The 17,716-nt window shown below is 52.7% G+C and overlaps 1 long non-coding RNA gene across 1 annotated transcript; it reads left to right on the forward strand.

Moving 5' to 3' along the window:
- The first annotated feature begins 6,807 nt into the window (after nucleotides 1-6,807).
- LOC104866819 lies at nucleotides 6,808-16,601 on the forward strand. The gene is made up of 3 exons (XR_781578.1): nucleotides 6,808-6,871; nucleotides 15,771-15,889; nucleotides 16,056-16,601. It is a non-coding gene; the product is annotated as an uncharacterized LOC104866819 (long non-coding RNA).
- Nucleotides 16,602-17,716: the final 1,115 nt, after the last annotated feature.

A 17,716-nucleotide genomic window follows, 5' to 3' on the forward strand; every position in this document is an offset into this window, starting at 1 on the left:
GTTGCCATGGCAGAAGAAAAAAACACAGGAGACACTTGGCACTGCCAATGAATGCTACACTCACTCCACCTCCAACAGCAGCCCACTAGCCACACTGCCCCACGTGACCCCGCACAACGGCAAGTGGGGTGGCGGGTGTCACTTTCTCATGTGCCCCCGGACTAGGGTAAGTGTTGGTGATGCCACCACCCACTCCGTGCCTGCTGCTCACTTCCTGGCCATCTCTGTCCTCCCCGAGGCCCAGCTGGACCCTGTCACCTCCTCAATGCTCCCTCCCCTTGATGACTTCTTCCTTCCCAGGCACCAACTGCTCCTTGTTGTCTGTGGGACACACGTGGCACTCACAGTTCATTCACATTTTCAGAGGCTTTTCTATTTCCTCCCTGGCAAACTATTTGATCTCCGGCCTTTGGGCAAAGTAACAGGAGGAACTGCCTTTCCTGCCCCATAAGAAGAACTTAGCAGGAAGGTGAGAGAGGTAGGTGCCTGCAGGGAGCGCTGAGCTGTAGATCACCATGGCCAGGCCTAACTCACCTCCTCCTGAGGACGAGGCGGGGTGCTGCGCGGAATGAGGAACACGCATCTTGTCTGCTTCCTCTTGTGGACAAGGCAGGGACCCGCAGCGGGGAGAGCAGGTTGACAAGCGGGCACGGTGGAGCAAGACCTGGCTGAAAAGAGGGCTGTCTTCCTTCCCCACCATTAGCCAGAGAACCACCTAGCTACTCTCCTGGCTCCGGTTACAGATCAGCCCCTTTTACCTCCCCCTGCGCTTCCCTTACCTCTACCACTATAAATAAAAGCACTGCAGGTCCCTAGGTCTTTTTCTCCCATCAGGAGGAAGAGTGACACTTAGTGACACTTGGCCCCGCATTTTTTCTTTTGTATCTCTTCGTCTTTGTTTTTGTTTTTTCCCACCATTATTTCTCACTCTGTGAACCCTTCAGCCATGCGGGCTGTGGCAGGGTGCCTGGGATTTGGGCTCTGAGATTTCAGAGCACTTGTGTGTTGCCAGGACCAGGACCATGTCCAGGATAGGGAGTCAGTGGTACAAGCGGACCCTGGGTATTTGGAAAGATTGTTCTCAAAAGCCTTTTATCTCAAAGAAGCTCTGAGTAAAACAGGGACACCAGTTTAAGTGTGACTCTAAGGCTCGTGCAGTGGGTACTCAGACCCCAGTGTAGCAGTGTCGAGCTAGAGAAACTTCCAGAGGCAAGGACAGGCTGACAGGGGCTGACATTTTTGATCTCTAGTTTCAAGGCTGATTATTTTCCAGCTAGGTCTTATTTGGGGGAAAGAAGGTATGTAGCACCCATGAGTGTGTGTATGATTGGTCCGTTTGGTGTTGCTCTAACACAATAACTGAGTCTGTGGGCTTTAGGAAGAAACAGGGTTGATTAGCCCAGTTGTAGAGGTCGAAAGCCCAAGATCATATCGCCCCATTTGTTCAGCCTCTGATGTGTCACAAGATGGCTGAGAAGCAGAAAGAAAAAAAGGCCCACATGCTCAAGGGACCAGGCATGCAGGACCACAACGCAAGCTTCAGGGAACCAACTCATACCCCAAGCCAGGATGAATCCTTCCTGGAGGTGTTGCCCCATGACCTGACGCTCCGCCCCTGGAAGTTTCCACCACCTCAACACTGCCACGCTGGGTCCTGAGTTTCTAGCACATAAGCCAGCCTGTCTCAAAATTTAAAAAAAAATAAAAATAAAAAAATAAAATGGGCTGGAGCTATAGCTCAGTGGTGATACCCTGAATTGAATATCCAGTAACACCCCTTGCCCCACAAAAAGTTTAGCTCATGGCTGGCCCAGAGGAAACATACCTAGTCTTTACTTCACACACATCTTTTAGCTCATAAAATACAAAGGCCTGCAAACTCCTGCTAACCATTCCTTCCATTCCCGTCACTGCCCAGAATGTGCTCAATCGTAATTGGGAATAGAGAGGCTGGCTGGCTGTTACGACAGGACAAAAGGCAGCCACTTCGAACACACCTCCTCCACCCCAGTCTGAGTGGGCCAGAAAGCCAGGTGCAGCCTGGCTGGATCCCCTCCGCAACCAAGAGGTCAGCAGGGCTGGAGTTACCTCCCGAGACACTCTGGGATCAGGACCCACGTCCACGCAGTATACGGTTGTCCCTGTGTCCGGGAGTCGCGGTTCCTGGCTTGAACGTGGTAGTGGTGGCCCTCAGCGGATCGCCACCTTAAAAACTCCAGCTCGCTCATCAGAGCACAAGCATGAGAGGAGAGAGGGAGGAGGAGGAAGTCACCATGCAGGTGGTGACCTAACCACAGCCACGTCCCTCTGCTTTGTCGCACACTGTCGCTTCGCAGGGAGCCACTGCAGAGGTTCCAGGGTCAGAGTCTGTTAGCTCAGGGGGCAGCTCCTCTGTGGATGTCGCCCCCCGCACCTCAGAGAGATCGACATCGAGGGCTCTGCCTCCTGGATGAGCTTCCTGGAGCCCTGCCAGGCCTCAGTTTCCCACCCGATGGGCAGCCCGTGTGGGCATGGAGATGCCTGAGATTCTGCCCTCTCCTATCCAGCTCTGCCCAGTCTAGGCTTCGGTGAATTGCACGGATCTTAATTCAATCAAGCTGACGAAGTTAGATTTCTCTGTACTCTTGGAGAGCAGCCAGACCCACACTGAATGCTGTGAGGCCCCTCCAGGCTCCCGGGCTGATGTGGGCAAGGGTGGCAGGAAGAAAGGAAGGAAGGCCACCTCCCCACCCAGCCAGGCTGGCACCAAGCCTTGGAGGGATGAAAGGCCCTTCCTTCCCAGGGGCACAATTCAGTGCAGCAAGCCCTGCTTCCGCATACGACTAGAATAAGTGCATGTCCCCGAGGGAGGCGGACACAGCTCACCAGGCCCCCGATCCCCATGTCCCTCCCATCTTCTGTCCTTCTGCTCAAGTCCCTGCTCCTGTGAGCTCAGAGAGGGCCACCCAGTGAGTGCCACTCACTCATCACCGCCTTCCCCATGGCGACAGTGTCAGGAGTGCAAGCAGCCAGCCAGACAGACACAGACACAGGGAGACAGGGTCCTGGCTGTCTCCAGCCTCTGCATGGCCCGGAATGAGGCCCTTCCCTTGCTGGGCCCCACTCATCAGGGTTGATTCGTTGCCCAGAACGGTCTCCTACAGCTCTTAAATCCCATGGCTCTTACACTGACCCAGACCAAGCAGGGAAGAGGAGCTAAGAACTTCCGTGGCTTGAATGACGGTGTCTACCCAGAAACTCGGGATGAAACTTGACCTTTGATGCAGGGGTGCACACCTGTCATCTCGGCACTCTGGGAGGCTGAGGCAGGAGGATCATAAGACTGTGCCCAGCCTGGGCAACTTAGCAAAACTCTGTCAAAATAAAAAATTAAAAGCTGGGGATGTAGCTCAGTGCAAAGGGGCTTGGTTCAATCTCCAGCTCCTCAAAAAAAAGGTGGGGCCTGTAGGAGGTGATTAAATCACAGCATAAATGAGTTTTGGGCCCTTGCACAAGGCCTAGGTGGAAAAGTTTGTCCCCTCCCCCCCCATCCCTTCCACTGTGTGAGGACACAGACTCCTCCCCCTGCAGGGGACACAAAGGCAAGACTCTGTCCGTCACCAGACAACTGAACCTGCTGGCACCTTGACCTTGAACTCCTGAACCTCCAGAATGGTAAGAAATAGATTTCTCTTCTTTACACAGTACTGCCTCAGGTATTTTGTTATAGCACCACAAATGGACTAAGATAGTAGGAAAACTCCCAGGAACATGTGGCTTATGCCCATTTATTCCACTTAATAAAAATTATAGAGATAGGGATATATTCAGGGTTGAGGCAGGAGCCCTCCCTTTGCTGACAATGAGAGACAGAGAGAGACAGAGATAGAGACAGAGATTCCCCAGGGGACCAAGAAGGCTGCCACAGCTCTGGACATCACATCTTCACACCATGGAATCAAACACAAGGAGGAGGCAGAGTGTGGGCATTCCACTCTGCCATTCCCTGCTGCTGCTACCTTCCCAGGAAGGAAAGTCCTCCCCAAAGACTCTCCCTTCCATCTTATTTGGTTTGAATTGTGTCTTCCAAAGTGAAATATTTTCATCCTTCTGATCCTGCCTGTATTTGGAAACAGTCGGCCCCATACCCGGTTCCCCAACTGCCTACGTGACCTCACTTCCAGGACACAGGCTTTAAGGGATCTTGTTTCCCTGGTTCCGTCTCTGCTTGCCCGGAGTTTTAATGGGTTGGTCTGCTTGCATCTAGTACCCTTTAGTTGGAGGATTTGTGGAGCCGGGTCCATGTCAGCCACGAGAAGTAGCTACAGTTGCTCTTGCTTTACAGAAGAGAAGAACCCAGCCCCAGAGAAGAAAGAGACTTGCCAGGGCCACACAGAGGCATCTGGTCTGGAAACCAGATCTACTGGCCTCTAAAAACCATCAGACTTGCAGGGACATTGTGAGCTGCCCAGGGGATCCCCGATGGCCTGCAGAGGGCAACTCTGAGTGGCTAATGCTGAGGGACCCAGGGGGTCTTGGGGCCCTCAGGGGCCTTGCTCTGTGCTTCTAACTCCTTTCCCGATAGGACAAGGACGGAGCTCAGCTTTATCTGGTCCTGCAGCCTCGTGCTCACCGGGGGCTCGGGCACAACCTCTGTCTTGGCCCCAGCCTTTGCCACCTCTGCTGGCCCAGCTGGGCAGCCCCCTGCCTCTGATTCATCATCTACAAGCTGCTGCTGCTGTCCTCAGAGGCAACTCTGGTTGTGCCTTCTGTCTTCACATGAAGTCCTCTGGGACAGCCTTGGCCAAGACAATAAGGTCTCAGGCTTTGCCCACTGGTCAGGCCCCCTCAAGCCCTGCACACTCGGGCACAGAGGCCCTGGTACCATCCTAGATCGGCCTCACTTTCACACCCTTCCTTGTTCCTGTTCCTGCCCTGCTTCCTGCCTAGCTCGGCTTCCTGGCCCGATATTTCTCTTAGTGAAATGTCATCTTTCCTGCCCAACCCAAACGCCACTTGCATATTCCCAGCAGTCTCTCCTGTGTGCAGCCCCTTCCTGCAGACTGCTGAGCTGGGGGAAGAGGGTGATGGTCAAAGTAACAACAACACACCGTGCCAGGAGCTCAGCCAAAGGCTGTCACACTTTAGCTCACTTATCCCTCACAGCCACCCAAGAAAGAGCTACCGTACCTGTAATCCCAGCACTCCAGGAGGCTGAGGCAGAAGGATCGCAAATTCAAGCCCTGCCTGGGCAACTTGGCAAGATCCTGTCTCAAAATAAAATAAAAATTTAGAAAAAGACTGAAGATATAGCTCAGAGCAAAGGCCCTGGGTCTAATTCCCAATATGGCAGAGAAAAAAAAAAAAAAAAACATGGAGGCCCAGGGAAGTTAAGCAACTTGCCTGTAGGCACACACTGGTAAATGGGGAGGAGCCAGAACCCCCAATAGCCATGCAGTCCTGGAGCAGGGGCTCTTGAGCTCTCCCTGAGGTCCTCAGTGCAGAACACCAGAAGTGTGTGCCGTACCTGACGCCTCTGCAGGACCCGCGCCAACCTTGTCTGTCTCCTCTGACCATCTGCAGCCCTGAGGCAGGGCCTGTCTTAGGAGTCCTGGCTGTGTCTAGCACAGCGCCAAGGACAGGGATAGCAGGCACTTGTTGGAAAGGGCGAATGACAACTATGTAGAGTATCATTATACTTGAGTCACCCGGGGAGAGTAACTGGGGCCCCAGAAGATAACCCAGCTGAGAGATGGGCCTGAACCCTCAGTGAGGCTCTATCCACAGGAGAGGACGGAAGTCACGTGCCCCTGCACTGTCCCCTGTGCCAGGTGCTCCGGGAGTGAGCAGGGCATGCCTCTGCCTGCATTCCAAATGCCCAGGTCTTGGGGATGCCCTGTGGGCTCCCTCTGTGGGTGCACAGCCATCAGCCCCTCTTTTCAGCCACACACCCTCCAGGGAGGGAGGAGTGGGACGGCCGGCTATCGGGAACCAGAGGGTGATGAGGGAGTGTCACCAGCCACTCACAGTCACCCCGGCCCCCTCGAGTCCACCGTCCACGCAAGCCCGCCTGACCTCCTAGAGTCCCCTCAGTCCTCATGACACTGACCCTGCCACTGTCCTGCACCGCCAGCACCCCAGCTCCTCTCTGCTGGCCCAGGGCTAGGAAGCCCCTTCCTGCCAACTCCTCCCCACTGTCACTTAGCAACAGGATCACACCACTTCCTGTTTGAAGTTCTCCTTGGCTCCCCACTGCCCAAAGCATGACACCCCAGATTGCAGCCTCCTCTTCCCGGAACCCCATCAACTCCCCTTCCTCTGCCTCAGTGCATCTTGTGGCCGTTACAGACCTTTCGCTCAGGGCACCTCCCAGCTCTACGTCCCCCTGCTTCGTCTGCCCACCGCTCCTCCAGGAAGCCCTCTGTCCGGCCACGTGTCCCGGCTCCCCAAACGTCCCTGCCTGTGACTCACTCTCCAGAACGGCCACGCTTCACCGAAACCACCCCATCACACGTGGCCCCGCTGAGCTGTCTGGGGGCAGAATCTTGTTCTGTGTTCCTGCTTCCTGCCCCTAGTGCAGCTCCTGGAACAGGAGGAGCCAGAGATCCGGGACTGGGTTCTGAGCGGAACTGAAATTACCTTCAGATCATGCAAGCGCAAATAGGCAAACCCAGGGCCTCCCTCTTGGGGCTGCAGTGAGAATGGAGAGAAATAACACTCGTGAGGAGCTGAGCGTACTGTCGGTGCCTGAGACCGCTCTCATCACTATTACCGAGCTCCAGGCAGAAGGCACGAGGCTGGCACGAGGAGAGCTAGGTTCCAGCCCCGGACGCCCTATTAACTGTCAGGGTGGCCTCCGCCAAGTCCATCATCCTGCCTGAAGTGGTGCTCAGTAAGTGTTATCCTCCTCCCTTGCTCCATTTCCGGCAGCGAATGAGTCCCCGTGTGATCCTCGCCCCTCCCTCCCCTCGACAAGGATGATGAGGAACCTGTAGATGATCGGCAATGTGTATTAGCGATTTATGAACGCTGTGGTTGTGAACATCCCAATTCAGAGCCGACCACTCAGAGACCTACTTCCCAGGAGAACTCACCCCACTGACCCTTCGCCCATGCCCCCAACACATTGCTACATCAAAAAGTGGAAAAAATAAGATGGACATGGTGGCTCATGCCAGGAATCCTAGCACTCAGGAGGCTGAGACAGGACGATTGCAAGTTTAAGCCCAGCCTGGGCCGCTTAGCAATTTGGCAAGAATCTGTCTCACAGTGAAAAGGGGGCAGGACACGTAGCTCAGTGTGAAGGCTCTGTGTTCAATCCACAGAATCGCCCGCCCCACCAAAAAGTGGCCAAACCCTGATGCCTATTACCTCAGTCCCACCAGCAGAGAAGGGCTCGATCTTACCCAAGCCAGCCCTGCAGGACTGCAGTAAAACACCCTGCCCTTTCTGTAAATTACTAGACTGCTCCAGGCTTTTTAAAACAAAGTTCCCAAGACTCTAATGGAACTGTTATTCCCACTGGGTTTGTAGGAAAGAGAAGGAGCCCACTCCTACCCCTACCCTGCTAGAAGCCAGTTCTTGCCCATAGGAGCAGAAAGGGGCAGAAACTACATTACCCAGAAGTCCCTGTGGCTGCAGCTGGGCTGACCTATGGCTTCCATTCCTAAACTACAAGGGGCAGTCTCCTTCTTGGTCCTCTACTGGCCAATCAGAGCATGGAATGGAGGAAGGGGTAGAAATAGGGAAGGCAAGGTGACCCTGTCCAGTTTTTCAAAGGTATTTTGGAAAGAAGATGAACAAACACAGTCTGCTGGCAGCTAATCCCTAAAACCTGAGCACAGGGGAGGCAGAGCCCCGAGCAACACCCCACCACCACCACCAGGCTATCTAGATCTCTGCCCCTAAGGATAGGAGATAAGAATCCCTGTGCCCAGGAAGTCTGATTCTGCACTCCCTGTCAACCTGTCGTCCTCTGGAGCCAGCTGGAGCCAGCTGCGCAGCTGCGATGGACACAGGTGGTTTGGTGCTTGCCCTTGTCCTCGCTCCACTGAGCCTGAGGTTGGGTGGGCTCTGGGGATGGACAGGAGGTTTTCATGCAAGGAGAAGGGCTGTGAGCTCGAGCAGGTGGCCCACCAGGAGCAAGCGTCTTTGGGAGCCCTGTGAGCCAGAAGCCTGTACTTGCAGTCCTCTTTCCACTCCCGGAATGTGGCTTCCTAGGTCTTCTCCTTCCAAACCTGCTCCAGCTCGTCCAGTTCTGGAAGCTGTCAGAGTTGGTAGGAAAGAGAGTTTCCTTCATCCTTGTCTCCACATCCCATGTGGGGTTTACAGCTATGCAGAGAGGCAACAGACCCAGACTTTTTCCCAATCCACATTTTGTGGGTAGTTTCTGGGTCCTCTGACTCTTTCAGAAGTCCCTGCACACCTCCAAAGTAGGGCTTGGAGATTGTCTGGCCAGGCACTCCCCAAGTCCAGGATCTTTATCCCACCACAGTCTGGGGTGTCCCCAAGGGTGGGGCAACCGCCTCTAGGGGATGTGGAAATAGAAAAGGTATGTTTGCACCCCATCCCTACCATGTGAAAGCTTGATTACCATAAGACAAGACACCTCATTTCTCTGAGCTCCACTATCCTCAGAAATGCTAAGAATAAGAATATTCTCCCAAGCCAAATGGTAGCCCAGTTGTTTAACCAGCAAGAACTCTGCAAGCCTAGTTACTGTTACGTTTTGGCTGAGAGTTGCAGGTGCAGCCATAGCCAGAAGCCTACTTGCGAAGTTGAAAGACAGGTCCAAGTACAGCTACTGTTTATAGCAGGATTTGCTTCCGGAGAGCTCCTCCCTTGCTGCCACCCCACTTCCGTTTCCCCCAAAGACCCTAGAGCCTCAAATAGCAAAGTCAGAAGTCCAGATCAAAGCCCTGTGATGGGCCGACTTGAGTCCAAGAAAGGTTCTCTCCCTACAAAATAGGATTGGCTGGGAAGATCTAAGGGTGGTACCAACAAAAGTGAGAAATCACTGCTTTGGGGTCCAAACTCCGATGATTGTCTCCTGTGAGTTTTTTGTTCATTCCTTGAGGGGTTTCCTTGCATGGGATATGGCGGCCCGAGTTTCACCTTTCCAGGGGTGGTTGGGCAGGAGGGATTGTGAGGAGCAATGGGGGCCATGCAGAGACTCAAGGACTGAGTCTGGGGGGATTACCCTGTCCATCCCTGGGGCGGCCGTATAAGTCAAGTGGGGTCAAGATGGCAAGAATCACAGAGCCCCAACTTTGTCGGGCCGGGGTCACCTCTCACCCTTACAAAGGAGCCTGGAAGCTGACGAGGACTTGGTGGAAACCACATCCTTCAAGCTCCTTCCTTGCCTCCAGTTTATCATCCAGGAAGAGAATCTAAAGAATTTCTGGCTCTTGTACACTGATCTTCAGAAATGGCCTGGTTTGGGCTCCCCAGCTGTACCATGAGGAATCCATTTGGCTGCAACTAACAGGAAACACAACCCCACTGCTTAAGCAAAAAGGTGTTGTTTTCTTCAATATCAAGTAATCCAGGGATAATTGTTATTGTACTGATATAGCACTCAATGACGGCAAAGACCTAAACCTTTTCTATTGTTCCATTCCATCAGCTCACCTCAAACTGGATTTTATCCTTATGCTTAGTCTCTCATGTTCACAAGGCAGGGTTTGTGGTGTCAGGGACCACACCGTATGCGAGGAAGGAAGAGGGCAGGGTCCTGACACCCTAGCAGGGAGACCTCTCCCACCTGTGCAGACCCGTGCTTATCAAGTGTGGAATCTGCATCCTTCAGAAGAGGGAGAGGGTGAAGGGCAGTTGAGGGCCTCATCCTGAAAGTGTCCACTGCCTGGGCACTGGGCTGGGGCTGAGGTCTCTGGGACCAGAACTGTGTCACTGGGAGCACAGCTTAGCCACTGGGACAATGACTTATCTTGCCTGTCCCTCCCTGCTCCTGTCCCCCACAGGGTGACGAGAGGCACAAGCTGCTCTGGGCAGGTCATCAGAGATGCCAGGCTGGCAGAAGCTCCCTCTGTGCCAGCTACCTCTTCCACAAGCGCTGGGAGCCCATGTTTGAAAATAGCAGCACTGGGTCTATCGTCAGTTCTTTAAACCAACTTGCAACCTTTATAACAAGGGTGGGAGGTGGCTGCGCAGGGGAGCACTGTACTGGGAGTCCAGTCCTGGTCCTGAGGCCAATCTCACTTCATCGCCTTCTTCTCTCAGCCCCTTGTCTGTAAAGGTGAAGATGATGGTTGTGTGCACTGCAAGGAGCTCTTCGACCCTTTAGTCTGTGTAAGGAGATGATTTAAAAATTGCTTACTCTAGGGCTGGGGATTTAGCTCAGTGGTGCTGCCACCTGCCTTGTAAGCACGAGGACTCAAGTATGGTCCCCAGGACAAAAAAAAAAAAAAAAAAAAAAAAAAAAAAAGACAAGGGGACAAAGAATGGACCACAGAAAAAAAAAAAAAAAAAAAAAAAAAAAAAAAAATGCTAACTCCAGAAGTGTCTTTAAAGATTAAAAGGGAAGTAAGTAGAAATTATGGGCTGAATTATGCCATCCAAATTTATAGGTTGAACTTCTAGCTCCATTAGCTCAGAATGTAACTGTGTTTGGCCATAGGGCCTTTAAAGTGGTGGTTAAGGGGAGGCTGTAGGACGGGCTATAACCCGATACAACCAGCATCCTTATGAGGGGAGGAGACAAGGACACAGATACCCAGAGCAGAGGACCACAGGAAGACACGGGGGCGAGGAGGGCACGATGCCTGCAAACCACGAGGAAACCCACCCACTGACACCTCAGCCTGGACTTCCGCCTCCAGGACTGAGGATACAGTGCAAAGAGAAATAGCCCAGCACAGAGGACAGAACTGAAAATTCCAAGGGACCCTCAGGAAGCCACGTGGTACTGCATTACAAGCAGGACACATGCATGCCATGCCTAGGGCCTGCCATGAGGGTCTGGAAGAGCAGGCATGGCCCTTGCTGCCAAGCAGACACCCAGGGCCACAGGAGCACTCCTGGGTGGCCAGCACACCCCAGGCACCAAGGCCCAGGAAAGGGTGCAGCTCAACCCCAGTTGGTACAGTGGAAATCACAATTTCCGATTCATGACTGATTTGCTTCGTTTAAAAACCAGGTGGTGGGGGGCAGCGATGTAGCTCAGTGATGTCGCCCCTGCTTCGCAAATGCAAGGTCCTGAGTTCAATCCCTGGTATTGGGGGAAAAAGCAACAGGCGAGCCTCAAGATCACAGCCACAGCACCGTCACCTTCTTTACCTGTTTGCTGGTTCATCTCACGTCCCAGCACACACAGCTCCTGCTGCACACCAGCACACGCACTGGGTGCTGGGGACATAACACAGTCTCTACCTCCGGGAAACTTCATTCCCCTAGTGGGCAAAAGTTATGAAAGCAAGTAAATTAGCACACATGCACATGTACAGAATGCAGGATAAAGAATCACTAAAGAAAGACAGAGGAACTCCTTGTTTGCACTTTGGGACAGACCATAGCTGAACTCAGCAGAGAGCTGTTACAGTTTACATCTGAATGTCCCCCAAAGCCTCATGTGCCCCGAGGAGGAAATTTTAGATGGTGACTGGATTAGGGGAGGTGATAGTTGACTTTCTGTTAGGAGGTGGGGTCTGGCCGGAAGAGATGGGTCAATGCAGATGTGATCTGGAAGGGTTTAGCTCCTCACCACGCCCCCTCCTCTTTCTGCTTTCTGGCTGTCCTGAGGTGAACAGCTTTCCTCTGCAAGACCCTTTCCACCGTGCCACTTCTGCCTGGAGCTAGTCAACCATGCAAGGACTGAAACTCCTAAAACGTGTGCCCCAAATCCTCTCCTCCTTGAAGCGGTTGGTGTTGGCTATTTTGTCCCCACTTTGAGGAAAGTGAGTAAGCAAACCGCACAGAGACGTGAAGAAGGACGGTCCAGAGAAAGCATCTGTGAGTACCAAGGGCCAGGAGTGGAAGGGGGCCCAGTGTATCAAAGTAACAGCAGGAGACGGTGTGCCCAAAACAGGGAGCGACGGGGAGAGTGTGGGAGCTGAGGTCAGGGGTATGAGGCACAATAAAGGCTTCGGACTTTACCAGAGAATGGTATGAGGTCCCTGGAAAGGTTTGCGCAGGGGAATGATGTGCTTCAAAAGAACCTCTTTCTCCAGCTGCAGTGTGGACAACAGAACAGAAAGGCAAGATTTGCTGATGGGAGGGGATGAGGATGTGAGGGGAGCAGGATGAGATGGCACCACTTGGACTCCCGAACATCTAGGCAAGCAGAGGGTGCCTGACCACCTGGATCCCCCCTCTGCAAGAGGCAGGAAAGGGGCAGAGAACCACACACAAGGAGGCTGGGCAGAGGCTTAGTGCCAGGCCTGTGGCTGCATCTGTGACTGTGGGGAGCCTTGTGCTCCCCAAAGCCTGTAACCCATCGAGCTTGTCCATGCCTTCAATTTGCAGAGAGAGAGGCATGAGTCCCCATGCACCTGACATTGTCTCTGCTGAGTGGGCCTGGAAGAAAGCGTTGCTTCCATTCCTTTTCATAACTCCATGGAACAAGCCACAGCAGGCTCAGACAGAAGGCTGAGCGGGGCTTGGAGAAGCCATCTCCTCCACGGGGCCTGGGTTTTTTGATTTGCAGAATAGCACACCGATCATCTGCCTGAATCCTGCCACCTTGGGATGGATGCCAAACTTGCCAAGGAGGCTTACACTGAACACGGCAAATGGGTAGGCATCACACCACAGCACCAGCAGCCTTGTGCTTGTCTGACTGTCTGTCCTTAAGGCCCCTGGGCCTTGGTCCCCAGGCAACATCAATGCGGAGAGTACTGTTAGGATCTTTGTATTAGTCATTTTCCCATTCCTGGTACAAAATACCATGACACCCACAATTTGAGGAGAAGTTCATTTCAGCTCATGGTTTCAGAGGGTTCAGTCTATGGTTGGCTGGCTCTAAGGCAAACACAGCATGGTGGAAACAGGAAAGGTGCTTACCCTATGGCAGCCAGGAAGCAGAGCAGGAGGAAGGGCCGAGGAACAAAAATACATCCTTGGAGGTGATGCCCCTAGTCACTCAACTCCACCTCCTGACACACATTCAGCCGATAGCACCCCATGGTCCAATTATCTTCCAAAAGCCCAGCTTTAAACACATGAGACTTTGGGGGCACATTTTAGAGTTAAACCATAATGATCCTACAGTGGGACCACTTAGCAAACCCATTCAGTTGGGCATTGTCGAAGAATGAGAGCGAAAAGAAAACCAACCAACCAGAGCCAACGTGGCCCTAGATTTTTATTCGGCCCAATGCATCTCATCGCTCTAACAGGAAACCTTCTCCTCTCTGCTGCTGACGTGGAGTCATGCAGCCACTCACCGGTCCCACCACCAAGCCCAGGGATAGGAGTGAAGAGAGGAGAACTTTCTGTGGCTCCCTAGGTCCCAGTGGGCTCTTTGAGCAGCAAGTCTGTCACGTTCTGCCTGAGAAGAGACGAGTCCCACACAGCCAGGAAGGACTTCATTGTTCTGAGTCACATTGAGGCCCACTCCCACCTTGTGCCACACCCCGGACTCAGACAGAGCTGCCCACACACGGCCCAAACAGAACGCCACACAGGCACACCCATGAACACAGAGATGAAAGGCGCTGTCCCTGCAAGGGCTGACAGCACATCAGGCAGTTGTGGAAGACTTGGTAGTGTCACCTCCTTCCATCCTCAGAAGATCCCTTCAGATGGGGGCCATGGTTACTAAACACCATCATCTGGGTGTCACAGAGTGAGACTTCCCGGCTGTAAACTGCAGAGCCCAGATTCAGCATGTCTCTGAGGCCCGGACTCTCACCAACACCCTCCCAGCTCCTACTGCTGCACACCCTCCTTGCACACATCTGTACACATACTGCCCATCACACACACATACACACACACACACACACACATACACAGAGAGCCTGACAGAACACACCACACTCTTCAGGCCATGTACCAAGTCCGAAGCATCCAGCGATCTCCCCAGCCTCCCTGGAAAGGAGCAGCGGTGCCTTCCCATTCTGCTCCGAGGGTTCCCTGGTCCCCTCCTGGCCTCAGACCCTGAAGCCCAGGCAATTGCTCATTTATCTCATTCAAATGCAGGCAAATTGCTGAGACGGGCTAAGTCTTTGTCCAAGCTTCTGTGCGATAGGCAGATCAGGAGCAGAAGCATGAACCTTAAATCATCTTATCTAAGTCCACAACATTTAATAAATCTGTGGTCGCGAGATTTTCCACCGGTGGCCGGCAGTTAAAGAAAAGGGCACTTTTACAGCTCAGCCCTAATGCGCTGGCTCACAAAGAAATCACTGCTTGTTCTGACTTATCAGACTCCATTATCACTCCCTTAATCAGGGACACTCAGTTTGTTCTGCCGCTAACACCATGAGCTCAACGTGCCCAGGAAATAAAAAAGGGACGGAGACTTCCGGTCTCCGGCAAGGACTTGGGGCAAAGGGTCCTCCAGATGGAGTGGGGGCCGCGGAGTGTGACAGGAGAACTTCTCAGGAGGGTGACATCAGGTGTCCAAGCTCCAGGCTGCCTAGAGGACACCCAGGCTCCAGGCTGAGGATGAGCAAGGAGCAGGGCCAGTTTCTACTTGGGAATGAGCCTGGCTCCAGGAGCAAGTGGTTAATGCCCCAGACTCTGCGTTTGGAATCCGACCCAGGAAATATTGACCTTGACCTTGGCGAGTGAACTCCAGGACTCTGTGAAGTGGGGATAATAGCACGTGTTTCACAGTGCTGCTGAAAGAACCATTCAGAAATGAATTTGTTTTGGGAAGACATCTTGTTCTGGAAAACAGCCCTCCTCGGGGGTGGCAGGAGTATCTGGGGACAAGTTAGGAGGACGTGGCTCCGCCTGCTCTCCTTGCAGGAAGGAACAGCCGTCCCGGACGGTGGGTACAGACAGTGGGGTCTCAGAGACAGCTGCAGGAAGCCAGCCTCCTCCGGGGTGGTCAGGCGCGATTTCACCTCCTGGAGCCACGCAGGCATAGTGTCCCCCAACACAGAGGCAGGGTGGGTCTGCGTGACCCAGAGAGCACACGGAGTTGTTTCTGTGACTTCTAAGGCTCCCGGCGTGGTGGCTGGGAGTGCTGGCAGGGGCAGGCCAGTCACTGTCGCACCGCCTGGGGTGGCTGAGTGTAAGAGACCCCACAGTACAGCCACTCATGCAGGCCACTCCTCTGCTCCACACCCCTGGAAACTGACAGATGACTACAGGGGTGACACAGCCCAACGAGCCGTGTACAGATCAGGAAAGCTATAGAAGAGCGCCCTGTCCAAGATCGAAAGGACCCAGACTGCTGGGTGCTAGGCTGGCTCCTACCCAGCACCTGGGGCTGGCCTGACCTCGGGCAGCTGGACTAGAGGAGTCAAGGGGCATCTCCCAAACAACTCTGTCTGTCCCTCACCTCCAGCAAGCACTGAAAGGACGCAATCTGAAATAAGGTTAATTTTTAAAAATCGATTCCTATTAAATTATATCAGGGACAGTCAGGCTCTCTCCTTCCTCCATGCTTCCTCCACTTGCTGCTTTGCATTCTATTGTCTTGTGATCAAAAGGTGGCTGCCACTGCTCCAACAATCACATCATCATTTTTCTATGAGATCACATCACCTTTCTATGAGAAGATGAGAAAAGAGGGGTTCTCTGTGAATGGCTCTCACTTACCGGAGATGTCAGTCTTTCCCAGAAGCTCCTTGAAAATTTCTCTTTTTTATCTCAATGTCCAGGTCTGAGTTATAAGGCTGCATCTAGAAATGGAACTGGAAAATAGCCTATCACTGAGTTTATTTCCCATGGAAAAAAAGTCAGGATTATTTTAGCAAGAAAGGAGGGTGACAGCCATTAGGTAAGTTATCAATTGCATCTGCCTTGTATATAAATAAATCCCATTGCCCAAATACTACGGTATTAAACACACACACACACACACACACACACACACACACAGTATAATCATGGTGAAAAACCATTTGTGGTTCTCTGGAAAATCCATTTCCCTGCTTTTCTTTAAGTCCCTTCCTTTGGAGTAACTGAGGAGCAGGTGGCAGAAGGACTCAGTCATGGCCTCCTGCTGATGGTAGCAGAGCTGAATCTTCACACAGCGTCCTGGACTCTGTGGCCAAGCTTGGGATCATGTCAATCCACATTCTCCATCGTGGCTTCCGGGCAGCATTTTTCCCAAGATGCTTTGCAAATTATGAAGGGCTGAGTAATCCAATAAGAGAAAGACTTGCCCTACTTAACCTCTATCTTGACGATTCCTTGCGCCCAGTAACATGTCAGAATCTCTAAGACCTACGGTAAAGAATGTGTTTTATAACATTGAACTAGTAGTTCCCGAAATGTATTTGGACAGCACGTATTTACCATCTGGGCCTCTCGAGCTCCACAAAAAAAGCTCTGGCAATGCTGCCCCAAGCAGGACAGCCCCAGCCACCCCACCGCTGGCACGAGCATCTGCGAGCAGGTAATTAGCCCCACACAGGCGCTGTGCTTCTGCTGCGTTCCTCCCCGCCTTCCACTCAGGTGGTGCGATTCCTTCTCCAGTTAATGAAGAAGTTTATTTCTGCGTGCTCATTTAGGAATCATAATCACTTTCGAGGAAGACTGAGAGGGTGCTATTAGGAAGAATGGGCAGGGAGCTGGGGAGTAGGGCAGGGACCCTGCTGACTTTCTCTGGCTCAGAGCCACTGACAAGCGTGGTCTCTGTGCCTCTGACCTTGCTCCCGAGGACCCGGCACCCCTGCTGGTGTCCCTACCCGGCTCTTCCCGACGCTCCCGGCACTGCGCGCACAGCCTCCAGCCATCTCCGTCTGTGCCTGCTCTGGGTTCCCTCTGCATCTACGGTCAGATCACTGACACCTGGAATTCCTCAGGGACCTGGCTGAGGTCCTGGGTTTGGGACTTTTCATCCCTTCCATGGGGCTGGGTAGGAGCAGGAAGAGACATGAAATATTTGATCAGCCACGATCGCTTGGATTTCTAAACTTGTGGTGGAAATAATCAGAGAGAGAAATGGGCACATCAGAAGGGCACATCTCAGAGAATTTTCACAAACTGCACTCTCTGTCACTGTGGAACCAGCCCCTTCCTCAGGTGTCCACGTGTTTAGCACCTCAGAAGCCCTGGGTGCTGGCTACCAGGCAGGGCTCCCCCAGGGTGGCCACCCATCTGTATAGAAATAAAAAATAAAAAGGGCTAGGCATGAGGTTCAGTGTGAAGACCCTTGCTCCAATCCCCAGTACTTCATCAGGAGGGAAGGAAGGCAGGTAGGAAGGGAGGGAGGGAGAGGAAAAGATAGAAAGAGGAAAGGAGAGAGAGAGAGAGAGAGAGTCACTAAATTAAATGGAGAACAAATAGTAAAATTAAAATAGCACCACCTCACAGTCCATGTGGATTAATGGACCAAATAGGCATTGCTCATTGGTCCGCTAACATCACAGAGAGAAACACAGTCAGAATCATGACATCCGAGATAAGAATACAATACCACCTTTGAAGGCATCTTTCCAAAAAAAAGAAAGGAGAGAGGGAGGGAGGGAGAAAGAGAGAGCACCTGTGGACCCCGCTGTCAGTCTACAGGGAAATACAGAGGGCAGAGGAACATGTTAAAGTTCACCAAAAGAATGAAATCAGGAAAGGCAAGTTAGTGACAAAGAGCATGGGACAAACC

This window comes from Fukomys damarensis, unplaced genomic scaffold (genome assembly GCF_012274545.1).
Source record: "Fukomys damarensis isolate Sample0158 unplaced genomic scaffold, DMR_v1.0_HiC HiC_scaffold_20, whole genome shotgun sequence".
Taxonomy (NCBI): Eukaryota; Metazoa; Chordata; class Mammalia; order Rodentia; family Bathyergidae; genus Fukomys; species Fukomys damarensis.